The sequence below is a fragment of the Giraffa tippelskirchi genome, chromosome 13, assembly GCF_054371585.1.
Source record: "Giraffa tippelskirchi isolate mGirTip1 chromosome 13, T2T-mGirTip1v1.2.pri, whole genome shotgun sequence".
In the NCBI taxonomy this organism is placed as follows: Eukaryota; Metazoa; Chordata; class Mammalia; order Artiodactyla; family Giraffidae; genus Giraffa; species Giraffa tippelskirchi.
The window spans coordinates 77,704,306-77,729,083 of NC_137287.1; the positions used below are offsets into that span (position 1 = coordinate 77,704,306).

The 24,778-nt window shown below is 41.3% G+C and overlaps 1 protein-coding gene across 50 annotated transcripts in view; it reads left to right on the forward strand.

The window, feature by feature from the left end:
• The window catches only part of ZNF438 (zinc finger protein 438), a 183,289-nt gene that overhangs the window by 23,232 nt on the left and 135,279 nt on the right, over positions 1–24,778 (forward strand). For 8 of the 50 annotated variants that reach the window (XM_081553879.1, XM_081553882.1, XM_081553906.1 and 5 more), the window contains exon 2: positions 12,564–12,674. The exons of the other annotated variants lie outside the window; for them this stretch is intronic. The gene's annotated coding sequence lies outside the window, so the exon portion shown is untranslated. The remainder of the gene's footprint in view (positions 1–12,563; positions 12,675–24,778) is intronic. 50 annotated transcript variants of the gene reach the window in all.

Consider the following 24,778-nt stretch of genomic DNA (forward strand, 5'->3'; position numbering starts at 1 on the left):
CAGGGAATCTTCCCCACCCAGGAACTGAACCCGTGTCTTGTGTTTAATGGGCTTCCCTGGTAGCTCAGTTAGTAAAGCATCTGCCTGCAATGCAGGAGACCCCGATTCAATTCCTGAGTCTGGAAGATGTGCTGGAGAAGGGAGAGGCTACCCACTCCAGTATTCTGGGGCTTCCCTTGTGGCTTAGTTGGTAAAGAATACTCCTGCAATGTGGGAGACCTGGGTTCGATCCCTGGGTTGGGAAGATTCCCTGGAGAAGGGGTTGCAAAGAGTTGGACACCACTGAGCGACTTTCCCTTCACTTTCACTCCTGCTTGGCAGGCACATTTTTTTACCACTGAGCCACCTGGGCAGCCTGCCTGACCATGGTTATTGGGATTATTCCTATACTGTCTATAGTATGAAATAATGATTTTGAAATGTGTTTTTTTTCTGTGCACATGCAGTGAATAATTGGGCTTTTATTGCCTAATGGCATGGTCAAAAAAAGAATCTTAGGCTAGGTGATCTTTTGTAGTAAAATTGGGAAAAAAACAGGTTTATGTGCTCTTCAATAAAAGCTTTGTTTTCTGGATTTTGCTAACATAATGGTTATAAAATGGTTTGTCATAAGTTTAATTTGCATTTCTTTGATTACTAGTGAGGCTCAACTTCTCTTCATTCACTTGCTAGCCACATGGATTTTACCTCCAGTTGTTAGATTTAGCAAATAAAAATATAGGACACTCTATTAAATTTGAATTTCAAATGGCAGTTTTTTAGTGTAAGTATATACTATGTAATTGTCAGGACATACTTATACTGAATTTTTTTCATTATGTATCTTTAATTCAAACTTAATGGGGCATCCTGTATTTTATCTGACCACTTTAATTTTGTTTATCAGTTAATTGTCTGCTTGTCTCTTACTCAATATTCAATTGCATGTCCTGTCTTTTTATTGTTATTTTTCAAGAGTTCTTGGTGTAGGGAGGCTATTAAATCCTCCCCCCACCTTTTTTTAGATGTTGTGAACACATAATCCCAGTCTTTGCCTGTTTGTTAGTTTTGTCTAGAATGTCCTTTGTTGAATAACAGGTCCTTAATTTTGAAGCACTTGTTATTACTTGTTAAATTCCATCAAAATTTCCCCATGGCCAGGTAAAGGTACAATTAAAAATACAAAGTCTCAGTTCCCTACAACAACAAAGGTTTATTTCTTACTTATGACATGGCTGTGGCTGTGTTCCACACCCTCTGTTACATAAAGCCAAAGGAATAGGCTTTTTGGAGACGTTGCGGTTCTGTGGCTGAAGGGACAGCATGTGGCAGAATCAGGTGCTGGGACATGGCATGTGTTATTTTTCTTCATACTTTATTGGCCAAAGCAAACAAAATGGTTGATGCTCGAAATCAGTCAGGCAAGAAGAATGGTCTGAAGTCACATGGCCTGCCCTGATGTCATTGGTGGTGCAATCTTCCTGTCTTGAGTCACATGACCTCCAGGTAGGTAGCTTACCTTAACTCGAGGGAGAGAAGGATGGACCTGCCACAGAAGCCAGCGAAGGAAGGAGGAGAAATGACAAGCTTCGTATCTACGACCAGACTAATGTGGCTGCTTTCATGTGGTGCTGACTGAAGGCAAACAGGCCTGTTGCATTTTTGAGAGGATTGTATTGTGGCATTGTCAAAGATGCCACAAGTTTGGCTTAGAAAAACCTGTGGTGGTTTGACATTGACACCTAAAGCAACCGTTGACCTCCAAATTGGCCACCAGCTCTTTGCCATGTCTTTGGAGCACTTGCTTTCCTATATCTACTTCATATATGGCTAGAAAGGATGGGGAAACAATGGAAACAGTGACAGACTTTATTTTCTTGGGCTCCAAAATCACTGCAGGTGATAACTGCAGCCATGAAATTAAAAGACACTTGCTCCTTGACAGAAAAATTATGACCAACCTAGACAGAATATTAAAAAGTAAAGACATTACTTTGCCAACAAAGGTCCGTCTAGTCAAAGCTATGGTTTTTCCAGTAGTTATGTATGGTTGTGAGAGGTGGATTATAAAGAAAGCTGAGTGCTGAAGAATTGATGCTTTTGAACTGTGGTGTTGGAGAAGACTCTTGAGAGTCCCTTGGACTGCAAGGAGATCCAGCCAGTCCATCCTAAAGGAAATGGGTCCTGGGTGTTCATTGGAAGGGCTGATGCTGAAGCTGAAACCAATATTTTGGCCACATGATGCGAAGAACTGACTCATTGGAAAACACCCTGATGCTGGGAAAGATTGAAGTTGGGAGGAGAAGGGGATGACAGAAGATGAGATGGTTGGATGGCATCACCGACTCAATGAACACGAGTTTGAGTAAGCTCCGGGAGTTGGTGATGGACAGGGAAGCCCGCCGTGCTGCAGTCCATGGGGTCGCAAAGAGTCAGACACGACTGAGCGACTGAACTGAACTGAACTGAGAAAGGATCGTGGTAAAAAAGAATCTTCCAGAGGCAAAGCCAGGCTCTATCAGACACACTGACAAAAGAGATCCTCCCTTCCCCCCAGAGAACAGGATTGAGTTTAATTGAGGGCCTGGTTTCCCTGGTGGACTGGGGAGTCTTTGCCTTTCTTGTCTAGCTGTATCTCATCATTGGTAGGGATATGTCTTTGCCATTCTTTTCTTTTCAGGATGGGAGACTTAACTGCATTCATCTTATTTTTGGTCCATTGTGTATTGGGTGTTGGAGAAGGAAATGGCAACCCACTCCAGTATTCTTGCCTGGAGAATCCCAGGGACGGCGGAGCCTGGTGGGCTGCTGTCTATGGGGTTGCACAGAGTCGGACACGACTGAAGCGACTTAGCAGCAGTAGAAGCAGTATTGGGTGTGAGTGTGGTAGTAGAGAGCAAATGCTGCCTGGTCTGTTAGTTTGTGGATCACTGGGCTGGGCTGGGCTGGAGCCACTTTGATATCTGTTGAAGAGATTATGCATTGCTCAGCAATTGTAGACTGAGCTGAATCCAGCTTATCCCTTTAGGAAGATGACTATCCAGAGTGGGAAAGAAGGTACCCTACCACCTCTTGACATTTAGCTTGGCCTGTAGTCCCTATGTAGAAATTGTATTTCTTAGGCCTCTTGTAGGCATGAGACCACATTTCTGAATTTTGGCCAGTGGATGATAGTGGAAGTAACGTGTGTGACTTCTAAATCATACTTGTATTCAAGTCTGCTTTAGTCATATTCTTTTCCCCACTTCCATGAGCAAGGTGTTGTGAGTCAGCCTGTGTCAGAGAGACCAAGGCAGTGTTCCCAGGGAGTGGGGGGACTATATAGAAGGAACCTCAGTGTCTGGACCTGTCTGGGACCACTTGTCTGTCCTGAACTATTACATGGGAAAGAAACTTCTCTTTCATTTGAGCCACTGTATTCTTGATTTTGTCACAGCAGATTAGCCTATAGCCTAGTTAATACAGATGGCAGCGAGATAAACAGGAAACAAACAGGGAAAGTTAGGTTTGAAATTGTTCTTAGTGATTTTTTTTTCAGTTGAAGCTTTTCATTAATGTATTCTTTCTATGAAAATTTATTTTTCAAATTGTTTAGCAAAGAGTTTAGAAATAAGCTCTTTACTTGAACATTGTCCTCTGATGGTTATGATATATTCCTTTTTATTTCCTGTGCATATGTTTTACATATCTATATACAATTCTATATCTTGATATTTTCATGTAATACTTGTTGCCTCTGTTGCTTTAGAGTTCTTGTACTTGCACAGTTATTGTGGTGTTCAGTTTTACCATGCTTTAAAGTAATTACTGTGGGCTACTATGGACTGAATTGTGTCTCCTCTCCAAGTCATGTGGAAGGCCTTAAGCCCCTATGAGACTGACTGGATTGGAGATGGGGCTTTTAAAGGGGTGATTAGGGCTAGATGAGGTCTTCAGCGTGGATCCTGATCCTATAGAACTGGTACCCTCACAGGAAGTGGAAGAGACCCCAGAGCGCTCTCTGCTGTGTGAGAGCAGGATGGGAAGGAGGCTCTCTGGAACCTAGAGAGAGAGCTCTCACTGGGACCCACCATGCAGGGCTGTGGTCAAAAAAATACCCAGAGAGTGATGGTGGGGGAGGGGGTGGTGTGTAGCTGTGATGGGCTGGCCGAGTCTTCTGGGGGAGGGATAGAGTCCTGCCTCTTGATAAGGTTTCGGGTTACACAGGTGTATGCCCTTGTCAGAATTTATTAACTAGTGCACTGAAGATTGGTGCATTTCATTGCATGTTCAAAAGAGGAAAAAAAAAATGTAATACTCAACTTGAGTTAGGAGTTATGTGAGTGCTGAAATATTTAGAGGGAAGAGAAACATTTGCAACTTAGCAGTGCATAAAATGCATAAAAAATTTGGAATGACTTTGTAGCTCAGAAGTCACCAGGATTTTGGGGAGAACAAGTTTATGTTTGCAGGCAAAATCCAGATCTCAAAGGATCGAGTAGTCAAAGGGAGTTGTAAAAATAGTGAGTTGAAGCTGTATTACGAGACACTTGGCTCTGAAGAGAAAGGGGCAAATAGGACTGTGGCAGGAGAGAGGCAGATATCTGGGGAAGAATATTAGTTTTCTTTGTTCATTTGTTTTCTTTCTTTTTTGAAAAAATAAATTTATTTGATGCATTGGGTCATAATTGTAGCAAGTGGGATCCTTGTTGCGGTGTGTGGACTTAGTTGCCCCATGGCATGTGGGATATTAGTTCCCTGACCAGGGATCAAACCTGCGTTCCCAACATTGGGAGGCAGATTCTTAACCACTGGACCACTAGGGAAGCCCCTGTTCATTTGTTTTCTGATGGGAGAGATTTGAGCGTGTGTGTGCTGTGGAGGAAAAGCCTGATGAGAAGGGGAAGGTGAAGATGGTGGGGGCTGGATCAGGAATAGGGGAGATCCCTAAGGAGAGGAGCTGGATGGTGTGTGTTTTAGAGCTCTGGTTCAAGGTTACCTTTGGACAGGAAGAGGTACATCCTTCCTCCAAGCTGCCAGGAAGGAGGTAAGAGTGGGCGTGTGGCCGTTGTTCAGGGGGATGGAGGAAGCTGAGGGAGTCTGATCTAATGACCTCTCTTTTGTTCCTGTGGAGGTGATGTAATTTACTGAGTGGACAGGAGAGTAGGAAGCGTGAAGACATAGATGAAATTGTTTCTGTGGGTGGAGAGCGAGGGCCCGGATTGGGAGCCCTAAGAAATGGATGGGCTAAGGATGGGGGACTGGATTGGGAACTCCGAAAAAATGAATGGGCTCCTGATAGGGGACCGTGTGTTTGCGGAGCCCCCAGTCAGCACAGCTGGGGCTTTTCATAACACTGATTTCTAGATGGCTGGGGTGTGGGAGTAATGAAGTAGATCCTTTGATTCATTTAGGGTAAGGACAGGCCAGCAGGAAAGTTCAGAGTTTAGGCAAAAGAGTGGCTGCAACATGGCATGATCGGATCCAAGATGACAGTGAACAAGAGGTAAAGCTTGGGGCATGGTTGGTGGGTCAGAAATGAAATCAGAGAGAGGTATGGGGAAAACTGGAGCCCTAAACATACTTCAGATCAACTATGACTTTTTCATTTCATCACAAATATTAAACATTTTTCTTCCAAACGCTGTTCTCGGTGGTCTGGTGCCTGAGATCAAAACAGAGATCAAAACAAAGTCTGTGCCCTGGTAGAGCTTCCTCCTAGCAGGGAGGTAGAGAGAGAATTTCAGATGGTAAGACAATGTTAAAGAGAAAAATGAAGATGAGTCAAAGGTCAGCAGGTGACAGTGTGAATAGAAAGAGGTGACCTCTGAGCAGACTTGAGGACAGAGCGCCGGCAGAGCCGCGGCCAGGGCTGGGGAGTGCGAGTGAACTGCAGAGAGGTGACCAGAGAGGGGCGTGTGGCATCCAGGCTTCGGTGTGGATTTAGGGTTTGATTCAGGTGTCCTGGGAAGGAGGACATCACCAATCAGAGGAGGGACCGTCTGCTTTCTGAGGGTTCATGTTGGCTGCTTTTTGAGGAATTGATTGGCATCGGGAGGCAAGGAATCTGGGGAGCCAGAAGGAGGAGAGCCTGGGCCCCGCAGGCAGCGTGTGGAGTTGAAGGTTTGAGTAGCCGCGTGCTTCCGGGTGAAGGATCCTGGACTGCTCCTTTAAGCAGACGCGCCTGCTCCACAATAGGCATTCTTTTCAGTGGAGAAAGGCCCGACCCTGACCCTGACCCTGGCTTATTCCGCACCCTTTCCTGTTTTTGACTCTGGTCCCCGGCAGCTTCATTATTCATTCTCCCCTTTTGTCCTCACCTCCTCTTTCAGATCTTATGCACATTGTTGTCTGCTTGGCCAAGACTTCCTCTACACTTAGGTGGTCAGACCTTTTCGTTGCAGTCTGATTTCAGGCTTCAGAAGACGTCCGCAGAGGCCTAGTATGTAAGACAGGTGAAGTGCAGTGCCCGGCCCGCTCACAGCTCTTCTCTGACCCCTAGAGCAATCCAGAGATGCCTCCAAAAAATGCCTGGCCTCCCCTTCACAGTGTGGAAAAGCCCTGCCTTGAACCGTGATGCTGCCTCTTGCACAGGCCCTCCCTCAGGTCACCTGGGGTCGTGCTCCCGGCTTAGCTGTGCCTTCTTAATCCTCAGGCATCCCCAGCCAGAGGGAGCGTGGGGACCTCCAGTTACAAAGTGGCGTGCTGAGGGCGCTCAGAACTATGAAACGGGCATGGCGTGTCTTCCCAGTGTTAGTTTTACTTGCTGGCTGTTACTTGATTTACTAAATTTGCACAGTAAAGAAGGATGGAGTTCTAATAATAAGCCATGAATTCTGTCTTGCCTTCTCACTGAATCCTTGTATTGACCCTAATTAATAGAATGGTAAATGCCTTTTTATAACAAAAGATCATAGGCATATTATGATATAGAATATACCATTAGTGGGAACTCTTTAAGAGAAAAAAACAACAGTTTGAGAAATTTAAAGTTTGCCTGGGCTACTTAGGGGCTGGACTTTCAGTCTTGTGAGGATGATTTGGCCCATCTGCTCTGCATTGGGAATACTTTGGTAGACAAGGCTAGAACTCCCTTTGTATGGTGGTGGATTTTTGTGCTGTGTTTTTGTTTTTATTTTTAATGGAGCTATCATAACATTTTTGTTTGGTACGGAGTAGGAACTGGTCAAGATAGAGTCTTGGAACCTTCAGGTTTTTCTGATTGAAGGTAAAAGTATGAGTATTTTCCTCCTCTAGTCAAGTTTCATTTTGACCAATATCGTTAAAGTAAGCATTGCAGCATTATAAAAAAGATTTGCAAGTGATGACTTATTAAGGTCAGTACTCAAAACAAGGTCATCTGAGGCCACAAAATAGTTTGACTCTTTGGATTATTTTAAAAACCAGAATATCACCTACTTTAAAATCTGTCATGTTTCTTCTGAGTTGAGGGTGGATCTTTAAGCGTTAAGATGAAAAATTTCTTTCTTTGGATTGTTTGCTGTTAAGAAATTGATTTTGGGCTAGGGATTTTTCATCGTCCAGCCAAATTATCAGGCTAACGAGGACAGAGATTTGGTCTCATGTTCACGAATGCATCCTGAGCCAGGAGTCAGTTATTGTGCCTGCTACGTAGCACTTCATAACACTGTATCTTTGATATAACTTAGAGATCATATTGTCTGATTATCCATACAGGACAGCATCAGGGTTGAACTGGGGGAGACTCCTTGGACTTTCTGTCCCAATGTTGTTATCAGTATATGGCCTCCATAAGTTAATAAAAACAGGAGCTCTTGAGTCTGACAGTTCTCAAGTCCTTTTAATCCCATGACATGCCACTTCTGTCTGTACGATGGGAATAGCAACACAGCATCTGTTTATTTAGTGCAAGTAGCTGCACTAAGATGAGATGAGAAAAGAAAAATTATGTATCTGATAATCCACTTGTATCCAGAATTTATACAGAATGCTTATAACTCAGTAATAAAAAGGACAGATAACCCAATTTAAAAACTGGCAAAGCTGAATAGATATTTCTCCAAAGAAGACTTACAGATGGCTAGTAAGCACATAAAAGATGTTCAACATCATTAGTCATGGGGTATGCAAATCACCACGGAAGATAGCAGCCACAGCCGCTACCTGACTATAATCAAAGATAGGTGATGAGAAGGGTTGATAAGAATGTGGAGAAGTTGGAATGTTCATATATTGCTGGTGGGAATGTATAAAGGGGCAGCCACTTTGGGAAACAGCATGCAGTTCTTTATCGGTTAAAATGTGGAATTACCATGGTTACCCAGCAATTCCATTCCTAGGTATATACCCCAAAGAAATGAAAACATACATTCACACAAATACTTGTACATTAGTGTTCATGATGCAATTATTCCTAACAGTTAAAAAGTAGAGACAACTCAGATGTCCATCAAGTGATGAATAAACAAAATAAATCCATGCAATGAAATTTTATTTAGTAATAAAAAAGGAAAAGTGCTGATACATACTGCAACATGGGTGACTCTCGAAACATCATTGTATATTCCTTTATTCCATTTATATGAAATGTCCAGGATAGGCCAATCATAGGGACAGAAAGTAGATTAGTGGGCTGGGAGGCTTGAAGTGGGGTGATGTATAAGGAATTTCTTTCCGGGTTGATGAAAATAGTTTGAAATGGCTTGTGGTAATGGTTGTACAACTCTGTGAATATAGTCAAGTCAATGAAGAGTGTACTTTTAAAGGGTGAATTGTAGAGTAGGTGAGTTACATCTCAATAAAGCTGTTAAAAAAAGAATAAATGAGGTAATACGTAGGGATATACTTTGAGCTATTTGAGAAGATACTAGTAATATTATAGTTTGACTGTAAGGCTTTTAAATAGTAGCAGGATGACTTAGTTATTTTTCATCACTTGCAGGTCTGTGATTTTAGGCCATGACTCAACTTTATAAGGCCATAACTCAGCAATATAAAATGTTGAAAATGTCGAAGCATAAAATGAAATCTGCTTGGCTTACTATTTTTATTTAATAGGATTTTCTGAATCAGTTAATTGGCAATAAGTAGAATGTGTCATTAAGGAATTAGGTTTTAGAGTCATAAAATTTTAGAGCTGGAAGAAACTTTAGAAGTCATCTATTTGAGCCACCCTCATATTGTTTTGTAAGTAAGAAAACTTGAGTCCTACAGAAGCTAACCGAGGTATCTGGTCACAGAGTTGAATAAGTGCTAGAACTGAGTCACTGTTCTTTGTTGATTGTTGTTGTTTAGTCACTGAGTCTTGTCCAACTCTTTTGTGACCCTATGGACTGTAGCCCACCAGGCTCCTCTGTCCATGGGATTTCCCAGGAAAGAATACTGGACTGGGTTGCCATCTCCTCCAGGGAGTCTTATCAACCCGGGGATCAAACCCATGTCTCCTGCATTGGCAGTTGGGTTGTTCACCACTGAGCCACCAGGGAAGCCCTCTCTGTCGATGACTGTTGGTTTTAGTGCTATTACAGTATCAGTAGCAGCTATTTAAATGCTTTCTTTGACGATTTCCTTGGTGGTCCAATGTTTAGGACTCCACGCTCCCACTGCAGGGAGCAGGATTTGGTCTCTGGTCCTGCAGGCCATAGCAACCAACCCTTACACCCTCCTGTACATAAAAAAAGCAAAAGAAAAAAAAAAGAAAAAACCCATAAATACTTCCTATTTATGTACTTTGCGTTGTTGGGTACTTTATGTGTGTTATCTTGGTTAATCTACACAACAGTCTGTGAAGATGATTTGTTTCACCTGTGTGTGAGGGTCCTGTTGCTGCTGTAACAAATGGAACAAAAACGTAATGACTTGAAACAGCGCAAATGAATTTTCTTCCAGTTCTGGAGGTCAGAAGCCTGAAATGGGTGTCCCCGAGGGTTGGTAGGGCTGCTTCCTTCCTGGAGGCTGTAGAGGAGGTCTGTGTTCTTGTCTCTTCCATCCTCTCGAGGCTGCCTGCCCTTCCTTGGACACCTCCTCCTTCCATCTTCAGCATCAGCAGGAACGGGTCTTTCGAACACGGTTCTCAGGTTCTGACTCTTCTTCATCCCTCTTCCCTTTCAGACCCATCTCAATTACCCAGGATACTCTCCTTATTCTAAGGTCAGTTGTTGGGACTTGCGGTCTTAGTTCCCCTTGTTATATAACCTACCATCTTCACGGGTTTTAGGGATTAGGATGTGGAAATCCTTGGGGGAAGATGTCATCATTCTGCCTCCCATAATCTGTTACATAGAGAGATTGAGGTTCAGAGAAGTTAGGTAAATAGTCCAGGGTCGCAACTCTTGTATATGAAGGAGCTTGAGTTTAACCCAGTCTATTATGTAGCATATCTCTCACAATGACACGGTCTTTTCCACAAATGCCATTTGATCCTTTTCCACAAATGCCATTAGGGTAAGTAGGATGGTTGACAGTTTTCAAACGGTAAATAGCTATTTCTTCTTAAGGTAAAATCACATTTACTTTAGCAGTATCAAGAAACAGGCTGTATTACTATGAAGCAATTAAAGCATGGTCGAGAATTCTATTTATTGATGTGGGAAAGTCTTTATGACTCCTCGAGACTTTCAGTTCATTACTCCGTCTCCCTGCCGCCATTTCTCTGTATTGCTGAGTTCCCTCAGTCATCAGTCCTTCCTTATCCAGCCTTCTCCCACCCCAGTTGAGTTCCTTACCTGTGGATGCCCACCATTCCTTTGCACTCCTTTGATCTCCTCCTGTCTGGTAAATGCTCAGGACTGGATGAACCCCACTACCTGCCTGGTTTCGCATTAATGATATGCTTGGCTGCCTCACAATTGCCAGCAGTCTCCCCAGGTGTCGTGTATCTCCCTGCCCACAGCGTCCCTCCTCTGGGCTTCCAGACCTCTCTCCTGTGCTGCTTGGCATCTCAGCAGTTCTCCATGCAGGGACATCAGCTGCATAGTGCTTCCTTTTGGGAACCCTCTGCCTTTGTCACACCACCCTTTCCTGGCTTTCCTTTTCGCATTCTGGCTGGTTCTTCTCAGTCTTCTGTGCTGGTTCTTCCCTTCTGCTTCACTTCTCAATGGAGTTCTTCAAGGTTTAGTCCTCTTTTTTACTCACCTTGCCCTTTTGGTTTAAAAATGATCTATTTGAGTAAGTCTTCCATATTTATGTTTCTCACCCTCGGCACTGGTGACATTTGGGATTGGATGACAGTCTGTTCCAGGGCTATCTTGTGCATTGCAGGATGTGTAGCAGCATCTCTGGCCTCTACCCACTAGATACACCTCCCTCTGTCTCCGGTGTGACATCCGGAAATGTCTCTACTCATTGCTGAGTGTCTTCTGGGGGACAGAATCACCTCCAGTTGAGAATCACTTATCAAGCCTGAAGTCCCTTCTGAGGATCAAAAGATAATGCATTTTTGGCAGCCTTGTGCATTTTGAATTCTTGTAACAAATTTAACAGAACCAGAATGGACTCTTGTTCTTTCTGTGGATTTCCTGTCCTCTAGCTTTCCTCATTTCAGATCATTTATGACCTTGCAGGGCATTGGAGGTGGTTTGGCTTTTGTTCTGAGTGAACTTGTAAGCTCTCGGAGAGTTTTGGGCTAAGGAATGGTAGGATCTCACTTAGGTCAGATCTTTGTTGAAATTAGACCGTGAGTTGGAGGGTTGAAGCAGGAAGACTAGTTAAGAAACTACCATGGTGATCCAGGTGAAAAGATGGTAGGAGCTTGCACATAGTGGTAGAGGACATGGTAAGAAGTGGTATCTTCATAATTCTAAAAGATACACGCACCCTGAGGTTCAAAGCAGCACGGTTCACAATAGCCAAACAAGGATGCAACAACAGGAGTAGATAAAGAAGATGTGGAATATATGTGTGATGGAATATTACTCAGCCATTAAAAAGAATGAAATAATGCCATTTGCAGCAACATGGATGGACCTAGAGATTATCATACAGAGTGAAGTAAATCGGAAAGAGAAAAACAAAGTCAGTAAGTAAATTATCAGTTGTATGTGGAATCTAGAAAAATGATACAGATAAACGTATTTGCAAAGCAGAAATAGAGATATAGAATAGAGAACAAATTTATGGTTGCCAAGGGGGAAGAGGGGGTAGGATGAATTGGGAGACTGGGATTGACATATACACACTACTATGTATAAAACAGATAACTAATGAGAACCAGCTGTATAGCACAGCACAGGGAACTCTACTCAATGGTAGGGTGGTGACCTAAATGGAAAGGAAACCTAAAAAAGAGGGGACGCATGTATACATACAGCTGGTTCAGTTTTCTGTATGGCAGAAACTAACACAAACATTGTAAAGCAACTATACTCCAATAAAAATTAATAAAAAAGAAGTAGTATCTTTGGTTGAAGCCTTAACTGCCAGTAGCCTTGAGAAGAGGAATGCATTGTGTCATCATGAGATTAATATCTTTGTGTGATTTGTTTATCATATATTTTCTAAGATCTCAAAGGAAGCAGATGTTGGTGGATCAGAGTGAGAAGAGAGTAGCAAGAGCCCAGGCACTTACATGTTTACTGTCCTCAATATGTACCTTAAAATATTCTTAATTCTGAATTCTGTTATAGAGAGTGTGGATGTCTCAGGGCCATCTCTTAAGAGAGTGCAGAGGACACGTGCTCCAGCTGCTCCTGCTCCTGTCCCAACCTTGTGATGTGGTGGAATTTGAATTGAAATGGGTGAGGCATTGGGATGAAAGGGAATTCCTTGGCTGGGTCTCAGCAAAGGGATGGGAGTAGGACTGGAAGAGGGAGGCTAATGATTTATGTGAATGTTTATGCACATCATGTCTTTATCAGGTCCAGCTAGTATCAAGAGCTAAATATGTTTAAAATCACATTTTAGAAAAAGGAATAGATTGGATTTGTGAAAAAAATTATTAACTCAAGAATTGGAGCAATGACAAACTCCCCAAAGAAAGATCACCAGTTTGAATATATAAAATTTAAGACTTTTTCACAATGAAAAAAATAATATAACAGACTGGAGGAAATGCTCATATCAAACGTGACTGAGGGCTAATATCTGTAATACCTGAAGGAGTCTCTCAAACTTAATGAGGAAAAATCATGTCAAGATTTAGTATATTAGTGGACAGAGAATTTTAGCAGATTAATAAGTAATACAGTTAGTGATAAAAATGGGTAATCAAAGAAATGCATTTTAAATCAGCCTTGAGTTATCCCTTCTCATCTCTCAGAAGTACTGGAAGTTCAGATAACTCCCTGTTCTAGTGAGGTTTTAAAAGACTGGGGCCATTTGCTCTTTGCTGTTTCTTGTGCTGTAGCTACTGCCTGCTGCTGCCTTTCCCTCAACATGATGCAGTGATTTCAGACTTCTGTCTTGTCCTGTCATGTCTTCCTCCTGAGTTCTTCCCTGGAGAACAAATGGGAGGGGGGCCTCCCACCCAAGCCAGTGCTGCTGCTGCACAGCCCTCTGAGTGGCACACAGCACTGTACTGCAATCTGGGGTGTATGAGTCACCCATGCCACCTGTCTGGGGTTTCTTGAGCTTAGGGCTGGGCAGTTGTGCCTCAGAGCCTCGTACACAGTAGTTGTTCAATAAACGGTGAACGAAAGGATTGAAATTTGGTGAATGTTTTAATGGACTACAGTATGTTTTAATGGACAGTCATGTTAGTTCCATCATTCTAATATGGTCTCTGTAATTATGAGTATAATTTATGGCAAAAGTGTGTAACCAAATGCAAAATAGTGTATTTAGCATGATTTCAGCTACATTTGAAAGCTATTGTAATATGGGATTACCATGTACACAACAGGCACACACTGCTATATATGAAATAGTTAGTCACCAAGGACCTACTTTATAGCACGGGGAACTCTACTTTAATACTCAGTGATAACTTATATGGGAAAAGAATCTGAGAAAGAATATATATATATAATATGTATATAACTGAATCACTTTGCTGTACATGTGAAAGTAACACAACACTGTAAATCAACTGTCCTCCAGCATAAAATAACATTTTTTAAATGCTTTAAAAAAGTAATATACAAAATGAAAATTGAAAGATTTTAAGTTGTAGATAAAATTTAGTTTTTTCTTTTCTATATAAAGACAGATCTTTGATCTTTATGATAAGATGTATAATTTAAAAAAATTAGCTGGCAGACTTGAACCCCTTCTCTCCCCATCAAAGGCTAAACTCTTCATCCTGTCCCATTATCTAGTGTATGTATCAGGAAACAGCTGGGCCTCCCTGGCCTCCCTGGAGTGTGGGCTCAGGAGGATGGCTGCATTTACGTGAATGTGAATTAAGTCCCCAAACATATTTGAACTTTTACTATGCCTGGATGTATACAGCTTTATTTTCATTAAAAATTAAAAAAAAAAATTCCTTCTTGTAGGTGTATATATGGTACTAGTTCTTTGTAGTTTATAAATGTGTTTGCATTATCAACGACCAGTTTTATAGCTTTTGATGATGTCAGGTATAAACCGCAATTGACGTTTTTTTAACAATTTAAAAAATAATTTTATTTATTTATTTTTGGCTCTACTGGTTCTTTGTTGCTGTGTGGGCTTTCCTTGAGTTGTACCGATCAGGGGCTATTCTCTTAGTTGTGGTGTGCAGGCTTCTCATTACGGTGGCTTCTCTTGTTGCAGAGCACAGGCTCTAGGCCATGGGCGCTTTAGTAGTTGTGGCTCCTGGACTCTAGAGCACAGGCTCAGTAGTTGCAGTGCATGGACTTAGTTGCTCCGAGGCATATGGAATCTTCCGGGATCAGTGTTTTAACCCATGTCTCTGGCATTGGCAGGGGAATTCTTTACCACTGGACCCCCCAGGAAGCCTGGCACTTGACTTCTGTAACAGGTTTTGAGTATCTGTTAATACCGTCTGCTAGTGCTTGAGATACAGAATGCCTTTAGGGAAGCCCTTGTCTGGCAGGAAAGATAGCCACCATCAGTGTGGAGATTATGACAAGGAGACAGGAGAAGGGTAGTTCTCAATCTTCTATTGATTTTTGCATCCTTTCCCATGTGATCCTTTCTGTGATCATCCCTAGATTATAGATTGCAAAATAGATAAGACAAGCTTTACATTATATGCAGCTCCACCTAACCTGCCACATGGTCTGTCTCAAAATTCATAGCTGTACAACTGAATGTCTTGTTTTATATTCTGGGTGAAAGTTGATGGTTAGAGGAATGAGATAGGCTAAGAGGTCATTACAGTGTAACAGACAAGAGGTGATGGCTTATATTAGGGCAGAAATAACAGACATGGATGGGAAGGAGTGTATTTGGGACATGTTCCTATGTAGACTTGGTGACAGCTTTGATATGTGGGGGTAGGGAGAACGAGGAATTGTGGATCAGTGCTTCTCAAAACTTAGTGTGAATGTGAATTGCCTGGGGATTTTGTTGAAAAGTAGATCCTGATTCAGCAGGTCTGAGGTGGTGCCACAGATTTTGGGTTTCCAGGAGATGAACAACATTGTTGGTCCATGGACCAGTTGTTAAGTGGCAAGGGTGAGATAACTTAAGTGTCGAGCTCCAGTGACTAGAAGATGATGTGACTATCTCAGATAGCAAACACTGGAGAAAAGAAAGGTAGAGGAGGATCTGGAAGATGGAGTGAAGTCCTTGTGGGGCATTCGGGTTGAAAATTATAGATAGCTGAAAATTTGGAGCTTCAGCATAAGAGAGAGTGTTAGGCCTAGAAATACAAATTTGGAAATCAGTTACAGTTAAGTAAAGGCACAAGAATGAACATTACCTGCAAGAAAGAGATAAAGGTATTATTAGAAAATGTGCTTATTCCTGTTTGCTAGAATTTTAATGTTCCATTTAAGTTACTTTATAAACCAGCAACAGGAAAGAAATTGGATAGGTGAGCCTCTTGCATGTGAACCAGCTGTGGGTATAAATTCATAAGTGGACAAATCTTCTTTGGAAAACTCCTTTAATCCTCTGTTTTGACCATAGATCAGATTAACTGTTCCTTGCTGTGCTGCTTCTGTTTAGTTGCTCAGTCACGTGTGACTCTTTACGACCTCATGGACTGTAGCCCACCAGGCTCCTCTGTCCATGGAATTCTCCAGGCAAGAAGACTGGAATGAGTAGCCATTTTTTTCTCCAGGGGATTTTCCCAACCCAGGGATCGAATGCAGATCTCTTGCTTGGCAGGCAGATTCTTTACCACCGAGTGGGAAACACGAAAAGTGGATAGAGTGCAGTGTGATGAATACAATGGTGGGGAGGGGTGGCAGGGACCCATTACTCAGTGGGAGGACACAGGATAGCTTTCCTGTGAAAGTAGCATTTAGACTGACACCAGCAGGCTGAGTGGAGGTGATCATGAAGCAGACAGGAAGGGTATGACAGCAGTGACTTGGAGGGGAGAAGGCCCTGCAGGTTGAAGGAGCACGGTGTGTCTGGACTGAAGAGTGAGAGATGAGCCTGGAGAGGATCCACGACAAGGCCCATTCCCTTGGGACTTGGTCAAGGGAGGGTGGAAGAGAAAATGGTGTATTTTTCAAAGGAAAAAGTGGTTCAAACAATAGTCCTATGCATATGGTTTTATAAGGCTTTTATGGACTGGCCTAGTAATAGAATGACTCATAGAAACATGGTTCCCGTCGGAAAATGTTTTGGGCTTCAAAAATTTAGTTTAACTTGCAAAATTTTTTTCACTGTTTAGGAACTACTTGCATAGGCACATACCTAGTGCTGTTTGTTATTTGTGCTCCATCGTGCTTTCTCTGTTATTTATCTGTATGGCTACAGTGTTGACTTTATACCCTGATAGGAATCAAAAGTATCATTCCACAGATGAAGGAACAGATTTAGAAAATATATGGAAATAAAAATAGAACTCTTTTACAAATTGTTTGGTTTTTGGAGTTTGTCCTTTAAATTTAAGGATTCCTCTGTAAACTGTATTTGTACAGTGTTGTGTATACGAAAATATGAAAAATGAAACTGACATGAAAACTGTTATAAACAGAAAGTAAGAGAGATTGGTATGGCTTCTTTATTGAAGTCAGATGGAATGCTGAAGGTAAACAATGTGTGAGTAAAATACCTACCTTTTAAAAATATTTTAATAACCATGAATTTTAGCTTACCATCATCAAAATTATCATCATTATCTTCATTACTGGCTATTGTTATCACTAGAAATATTAGATTTTTTAAAGCAGGAAAGAGCTGTTAAGGTCAGTCGCTTTATAAAGTATAACTACATGAGCTTCATTTTGTTTAATAAGTGAAACTTTAGGCTGAAACTCCTTCAGATTCCCAGGTCTTCAGTTGGCTAAGACAGTCAAGAACCTGCCTGCAATGCAGGAGACCCGGGTTTGCTCCCTGGGTTGGGAGGATCCCCGGGTTCGCTCCCTGGGTTGGGAGGATCCCCGGGTTTGCTCCCTGGGTTGGGAGGATCCCCTGGAGGAAAGAATGGTCTCTAATAGGCAAAGTTAATTTCATTTACACCCATCTTGTGAAAATCTTTCTTTCTATATCAGAATGGTTTCAGCTGGTAAATAACAGGAGACTCGGTTGTAAATGGCTTAAAAAATACGTAAATTTAATAATCTCATATAAATAGAACTCTGAAAGAAAGATGGTTTTGTAGTTGATTCATGTAGCAGCTAACTGCTGTCATTAGGCTCGTGGGATGTTTCTGTCTTTCCATTCTGCCATCATGGATGAGTTAGCCTTTTTCCTCTAGCTAGCTTGTCCCTTTGTAGTCTCGAGGTGGCGGACAGCTTTAGCTCTAAGATTTACATCTTCACATCCAAGACTGTAACAAGAGATGTCTCTTGTCTTAATTTGGCTGCTATAACAAAATGCTATATAGTGGGTGGCTTAAACTACAGACATTGTATGTCTCACAGTTATGGAGTCTGGGAAGTCCAGGATGAAGGTGCCTGAAGATTTGATTCTTCATGAGCTTGCAGACAGCTCTCTCTTTTCCAGTTTCCTCACATGGTAGAGAGGAGAAACACCTCTCCACCTTGTCTCTTATTTTATATGGACACTAATCTCATTATGGGACTCCATGCTCATAACCTAACGAACCGTAATAGCCTCCAAAGACCTCATCTCCACATACCATTACAGTGGGGATTAGGGCTTTAACATATGGTCTTGGGGGGACACAGACATTCAGACCTTAGCATCTTTGTTTCTTTTTTGAAAAAAAAATTTTACTGGAGTAAAGTTGCTCCAGCGGTCATGTACGGTTGTGAGAGCTGGGCCATAAAGAAGACAGAGTGCCAAAGAATTGATGCCATTGAACTGTGGTGCTGGAGAAGACTCCTGAGAGTCCCTTGGGCAACAGGGGGATCAAACCAGTCAATCTTAAGGGAAATCAACCCTGAATACTCATTGGAAGGATTGATGCTAAAGCTGAAGCTTCAGTGTTTTGGTCACCTGATGTGAACAGATGACTCATTGGAAAAGTCCCTGATGCTGGGAAAGATTGAGGACAGAAGGAGAAGAGGGCATCAGAGGAGGATGAGATGGCTGCAGGGCCTCATCAACTCAATGGACATGAGTTTGAGCAAACTCCAGCAGACAGTGAAGGCCAGGGGAGCCTGGCATGCTACAGTCCACGGGGTTGCAAAGAGTTGGACACGACTGCGCAGCTAAACAACAGCATAGTTGCTTTACAATGTTGTTTTAGTTTCTGCTACATAGTAAAGGGAGTCAGCTCTATGTTTACTTATACCCCCTCTTTTTTGAATTTCCTTCCCATTTAAGGAACGACCTTTTTTTTTAATTTGAGGGAAATTGCTTTACGATATTGTGTTGGTTTCTGCCATACAACAACATGAATCAGCCATGATTACACATATATCACCTCCTCCTTGAGCCTACCTCCACTGCTGTAGGTCCTACACCCCACCCCTGTAGGTCATCACAGAGTGCCAGGCTGGGCTCCCTGTGTTATGTAGCAACTCCTCACCAGCTATCTGTTTTACACATGATCATAGCATCTTTCTTATGTCTTTTTCATTGTTACTGTTAAAATATTTATTTATTTGTTGTCCCTGGTCTTAATTGCAGCACATGGGATGTTTAGTTGCAGCATGTGAACTCTTAGTTGCAGCATGGGGGATCTAGTTCCCTGACCAGAGTTCAAACCCTGGGCCCACTGCATTGGGAGTGCAGAGTCTTAGCCACTAGATCACCAGGGAAGTCCCTTACGTCTTTTTATCAGAGTGAAAAAAAGAAGCTTCCCAGAAGACTTGACTTCACTAGCCAAATGTACATCCTATATCTCATTTCTAAACCAGTCAGTTGCAGGGGTTACAAAAGACCTGTTATTGGCTTTGACTACTCAGATTCATGGTCCCCCCGCCCTCCTCCCCGAGAAGAACACAATTAGGATTCTGTTATCCAGGATGAAAAGTGGACTGGGAGGCAGCCCCTCTTGCCCACCATCCCTTCCAAGCTCAGCTTCTCTGCCTGGGCTCTGAATCCATTCCTGCCTCTTGGAGGACCTTATTCTGTTGATCAGTTTTTAGTCATCTTTATTTCTAGTCTGTATTCTCTTTGTCTTCAAGCTTATTGGAAGAAGGGTCTATGTGTGCTGTCTCCATTTCTTTTCCTCCAGTTTATTCCTTAAATCTCCTGTAACCTGAGTTCTGCTGCTCCTCATAATAGACCTCCCCTCTGTCATGATCAGTGCCCACCCATCGCCCAGGCCTTTGCCAGCATCATTAAATAGTGTTGGGCGAGACCAGAGCTTCTCCAGATTCTCCAGGTTTAGTGTGTAACCAGAATCATTTAGAGGGTGATGGAAGTGCAGACCCCTGGTTTCCATCCTGAGTGTCTGAGTCAGTTAAGTCTGAGCTGGGGCTTGTAGAACTGAGTTTACTTAACCTCTCTGGTGGTTTTCCGGTAGTCTTGTATGGATGTGAGAGTTGGACTATAAAGAAAGCTGATTCCCAAAGAATTGATGCTTTTGAACTGTGGTGTTGGAGAAGACTCTTGAGAGTCCCTTGGACTGCAAGGAGATCAAACCAGTCAATCCTAAAGGAGATCGATCCTGAATATTCATTGGAAGGACTGATGCTGAAGCTGAAACTCCAGTGCTTTGGCCACCTGATGTGAGCAGCTGACTCATTGGAAAAGACCCTATGCTGGGAAAGATTGAAGTGGGGAGGAGAAAGGGATGATAGAGGATGAGATGGTTGGATGGCATCACCAACTTGAGAGACATGAGTTTGAGTAGGCTCCGGGAGTTGGTGCTGGCCAGGGAAGCCTGGCATGCTGCTGCTGTCCATGGAGTCACAAAGAGTCGGACATGACTGAGCGACTGAACTGAACTGAACCTCTCTGGGGATATTTGATACGGATTTTACTAACTACCACCTTCTTTCTGAGTTTCAGAACTCAAAATGACTCTCAGACCTGCAGTTCTTATTCCTCCTGTGTTCTCTTTCTCTTTTTAAAATTGATGAATGGCAGTGTCCTTTTTCTCAAGTAGGAAACCTGAAGCTCATTGAAATTCTTTCTTCTTCCTTACCCCCATCTACAGTCAATTCATGTTCCACACTCTAAATATCCCTTGAGCGTATCCTTTTGTCTCCCTCTCTATTGTCTCTGCTTTAGTTTGAGCCATTTCTTTTCACCCGTGTTGCTATCATGCTCTCCAGAAGTGCTTGTCTAGCTCCGATCTCAGACTTTCTTGTCTTTATACTTCGTACTGTTGCACAGTGAGTTTTTTAAAAAGCTGCAAGCCTAATCACATTATTCCTGAGCTCAAAATTCTTTGGCCTCCCGCACCTTCCAGATAAAATCCAGACTCCCTCCAATGCAAGCAGAGAGCTTCAAAGCTGGGTCTCTGCCTGCCTGTCTACTGTTTGTTCCTCTTCCTTCTCCACTCTTCCTGGGCTTTAGGACTGAACTGTCCTTGATTCTGAGTTCTCTTGGGCTTTTGGACCTTTGCCTGAAACATTTCTTTTTCTCCCTTTAGTGCTTATCTTCCAGGACTTAGCTCAGGGTTACCTCTCCTGTTGCCCCACTTCCTAGTCCCTTTTCTGTCCCTGGAAATTAGATGCTCCTTTTCTGTACAGCCATGAGGTATGTAAATTGTACTCATTTAGTTGTTAAACACACTACTCAGTTCTGGAGGTTTATTTGGTGCTTGTCTTCCTCTAGACTATGATTTCTTTAAGGACAAAGACTGTACTTTTCTTGTTTCTTAATATAGCTCCTAACATCATAATTAATCAATGTTTGTTGAGTGATTTAATGTTAAAGACTATTTTCAGTGATAGAAGCTGGTCATAAAACCCAGTCTGGAAAAGTTAGGACCCAATCTGGGGAACACTTTGGAGGGTGACAAAAACACTGTAGACTTCACATCTAGTTGGATTTGTTCAAGATTCTGGAGGAATTGGTATTTCTTGGAATCTGTAACAGAGTGGGCGTGGGAGTTGGTGATGTATTATAGCAATCCCTCCAGTGATGTTGCCATTTTCATTTCTTTTATAACTTGGGTGAAATCTGGAAATAAAATTGCTCTTAAGAGATCTTTAGCATATTCAGAACTCTGTCCAGTAAGACAGAAACATCTGATTTCAAACTTTCCTTATATACCTATGTCTGTATCTGTGTTTATTTATGTAGACATATTTGTGTATTTCCTTGTTCTTTGAGAAATTTATGCAAACTTAAAAACAAATTGTGGTCGTCACAAGCTGCCATCTTTGTGATAGATAAATTTTATTTCTAAGTTTTATAAATTGAATATTTAATTGACCTTAAATGTATTATGGTTTTCATTTGTATCGCCCTAGGCCATGGGGTCGCAGAAGAGTCAGACACGACTGAGCGACTTCACTTTCACTTTTCACTTTCATGTACTGGAGAAGGAAATGGCAACCCACTCCAGTGTTCCTGCCTGGAGAATCCCAGGGACGGCAGAGCCTGGTGGGCTGCCGTCTGAGGTCGCACAGAGTCGGATACGACTGAAGCGACTTAGCAGCAGCAGTGACAAATGACATGGAGCATCTTCTGATGTGTTTGTTAGCCATTTGTAAATATTCTTCGGAGAAGTGCCTATTCCAATCCTTTGCTAATTAAAAAATTTTAAATTATAAAAATAATTTTGATTATATAATTGTTTACCTTTTTATTAAAGATTTAGAAGTTCATTATAACTGGTACAAGTCCCTCTTCAGATATGTGATTTATGATTATTTACTCCTATTCTGTGTTTTTCCCCCTACTTTCTTTATAGTATCATTTGCAGCACAAAAGATTTTAATTTAGATGTGTCCCAATTAATCTATTTTTTCTTTTGTCACTTGTACTTATGGTATCATATTTAACAAACCATTGCCTAATCTAAGACCATAAAGAGTTACTGCTCTTTTGTCTTCTCAGAGTTTTGTAGTTTTAGCACTTAATTTGAAGTCTCAGATTCATTTTTAATTAATTTTTATGCAAGAAAATGTCCAACATTGTTATTATTTTTTGCATGTGGATATTCAGTCGTCCCTACACCATTTGTTGAAGAGACTTTACTTTGCCATTTAATTGTTTTGGATGGCACAGTTTGTCAAAATAGATTATAAATGTAGGAGTTTATTTCTGAATTCTTAATTCTCTTCCATTGTTTTACATATTTGTCTTTGTGTTAGTACTGTAGTGTATTGATCACTACAACTATATAGTAAGTTTTGAAATTGGGATATGTGAATCTTCCAACTCTGTTCTCCTTTTTCTAAGCTTATTTGGGTATTCTGAGTTCTTTGCATATCTGAATTGGTTTTAGGATCAATTTTTTTTTAAAATAGCTACAGAAAAAAGCAGCTTGGGTCATAATAGTAATTGTGCTGAATATATAAAGGAATCAGGGGAGTATTGACATCCAAACAATATTAATTCTTAATAACCCGTGAATATAGCATGTTTTATCTATAATTTCTTCCAACAATGTTTTGTAGTTTCCAGTGAGTGAGTCTTTTACTATTTTTGTTAAATATATACCTCCTGAGTACTTTATTCTTTTTGATGTGACTGTAAATGCAGCTGTTTTCTTAATTTCATTCTTTCACTTTTGATTTGGTCATTGCTGTTGTATGCAAACAGACTGAGTTTGTATTTTATTCTTGTATCCTGCAACCTTGCTGAACCTGGTTACTTGTGTTTAATTTTTTTTAGTAGATTCCTTAGAATTTTCTGCAAAATCATGTTATCTCTGAATTGTTGTTGTCCAGTTGCTCAGTTGTGTCTGACTCTTTGTGACCCAATGGACTGCAGCACACCAGGCTTCCCTGTCCTTCACCAACTCCCAGAGCTTGCTCAAACTCATGTCCATCGAGTCAGTGATGCCATCCAACCATCTTATCCTCTGTCGTCCCCTTCTTTTCCCGCCTTCAGTCTTTCCCAGCATCAGGGTCTTTTCCAGTGAGTCAGTTGCTTGCATCAGGTGGCCAAAGTATTGGAGTTTCAGCTTCAGCATCAGTCCTTCCAATGAATATTCAGTACTGATTTCCTTTAGGATGGACTGGTTGGATCTCCTTGAGTCCAAGGGACTCTCAAGAGTCTTCTCCAACACCACAGTTCAAAAACATCAATTCTTTGGCACTCAGCTTTCTTTATACTCCAACTTTCACATCCGTATATGACTACTGGAAAAACCATAGCTTTGACTAGGCAGACCTTTGTCAGCAAAGTAATGTCTCTGCTTTTTAATATGCTGTCTAGGTTGGTCATAGCTTTTCTTCCAAGGAGCAAGCATCTTTTAATTTTATGGCTGCAGTCACCATCTGCAGTGGTTTTGGAGCCCAAGAAAATAAAGTCTCTCACTGTTTACATTGTTTCCCCATCTATTTGTCATGAAGTGATGGGACCAGATGTCATGATCTTAGTTTTTGTAATGTTGAGTTTTAAGCCAGCTTTTTCTATGAATAGAAATAGTTATACTTACTCCTTTCCAACTCTGGGTGCTGATTTTTTTTTTTTTTTTTACCTAATTGCATTGGTTAGAACCTGCAGTGAAATGTTGAGTAGAAATGGTAAGAAATAGGACTTTCTTTTCTTTTTTTTTTTTTTTTTTTATAAATTTATTTATTTTACTTGGGGGCTAATTACTTTACAATATTGTAATAGTTTTTGCCATACATTGACAAGAATCAGCCATGGGTTTACATGTGTTTTCTTATTCCTAGTTTTAGGAGGGATGCATTCAATCTTTTTCTATTCCTGGTTTGTTGAATGCTTTTTATGACAAGAGGGTATTGGATTTTGGAAAATACCCTTTCTGTCTGTCGGTATGATCATGTGGTTTTTATTTTTTATTTGTATGGTTGATAGAGTGATTTTGTGTGTGTGTTGAACCAACCTTGCATTCTTAGGATAAATCCCACTTGGTTGTCTTCCATAATACTTCTGTATATTGCTGGATTTTAGTTTGCTAATATTTTGTTGAAGATTTTTGCCTCTGTAGCCATAAAGAATATTGGTAGTTATTGCATGATATCTTTTTCTAGTTTTGGTATCAGAGTACTGCTGGCCTCATAGAAGTATTATCTCCTTTTTTTTTTTTTTGAAAAATTTGTCAACGATTGGCATTAATTCTCATTTAAATGTTTGGTAGAATTCACCAGTGAAGCCTTCTGAGTTGGAAGTGTTTTTAATCACCAATTCAGTCTCTTTATTTGTTATAAGTTTATTTAGAGATTCTGTTTTTCCTTCAGTTAGTTTTAGTTTTTTGTGTTTTCCTAGGAATTTGTTCTTTCCTTCTAAATTATCCAATTTGTTGGTTTACAGTTGTTCATAGTATTCCTATGCA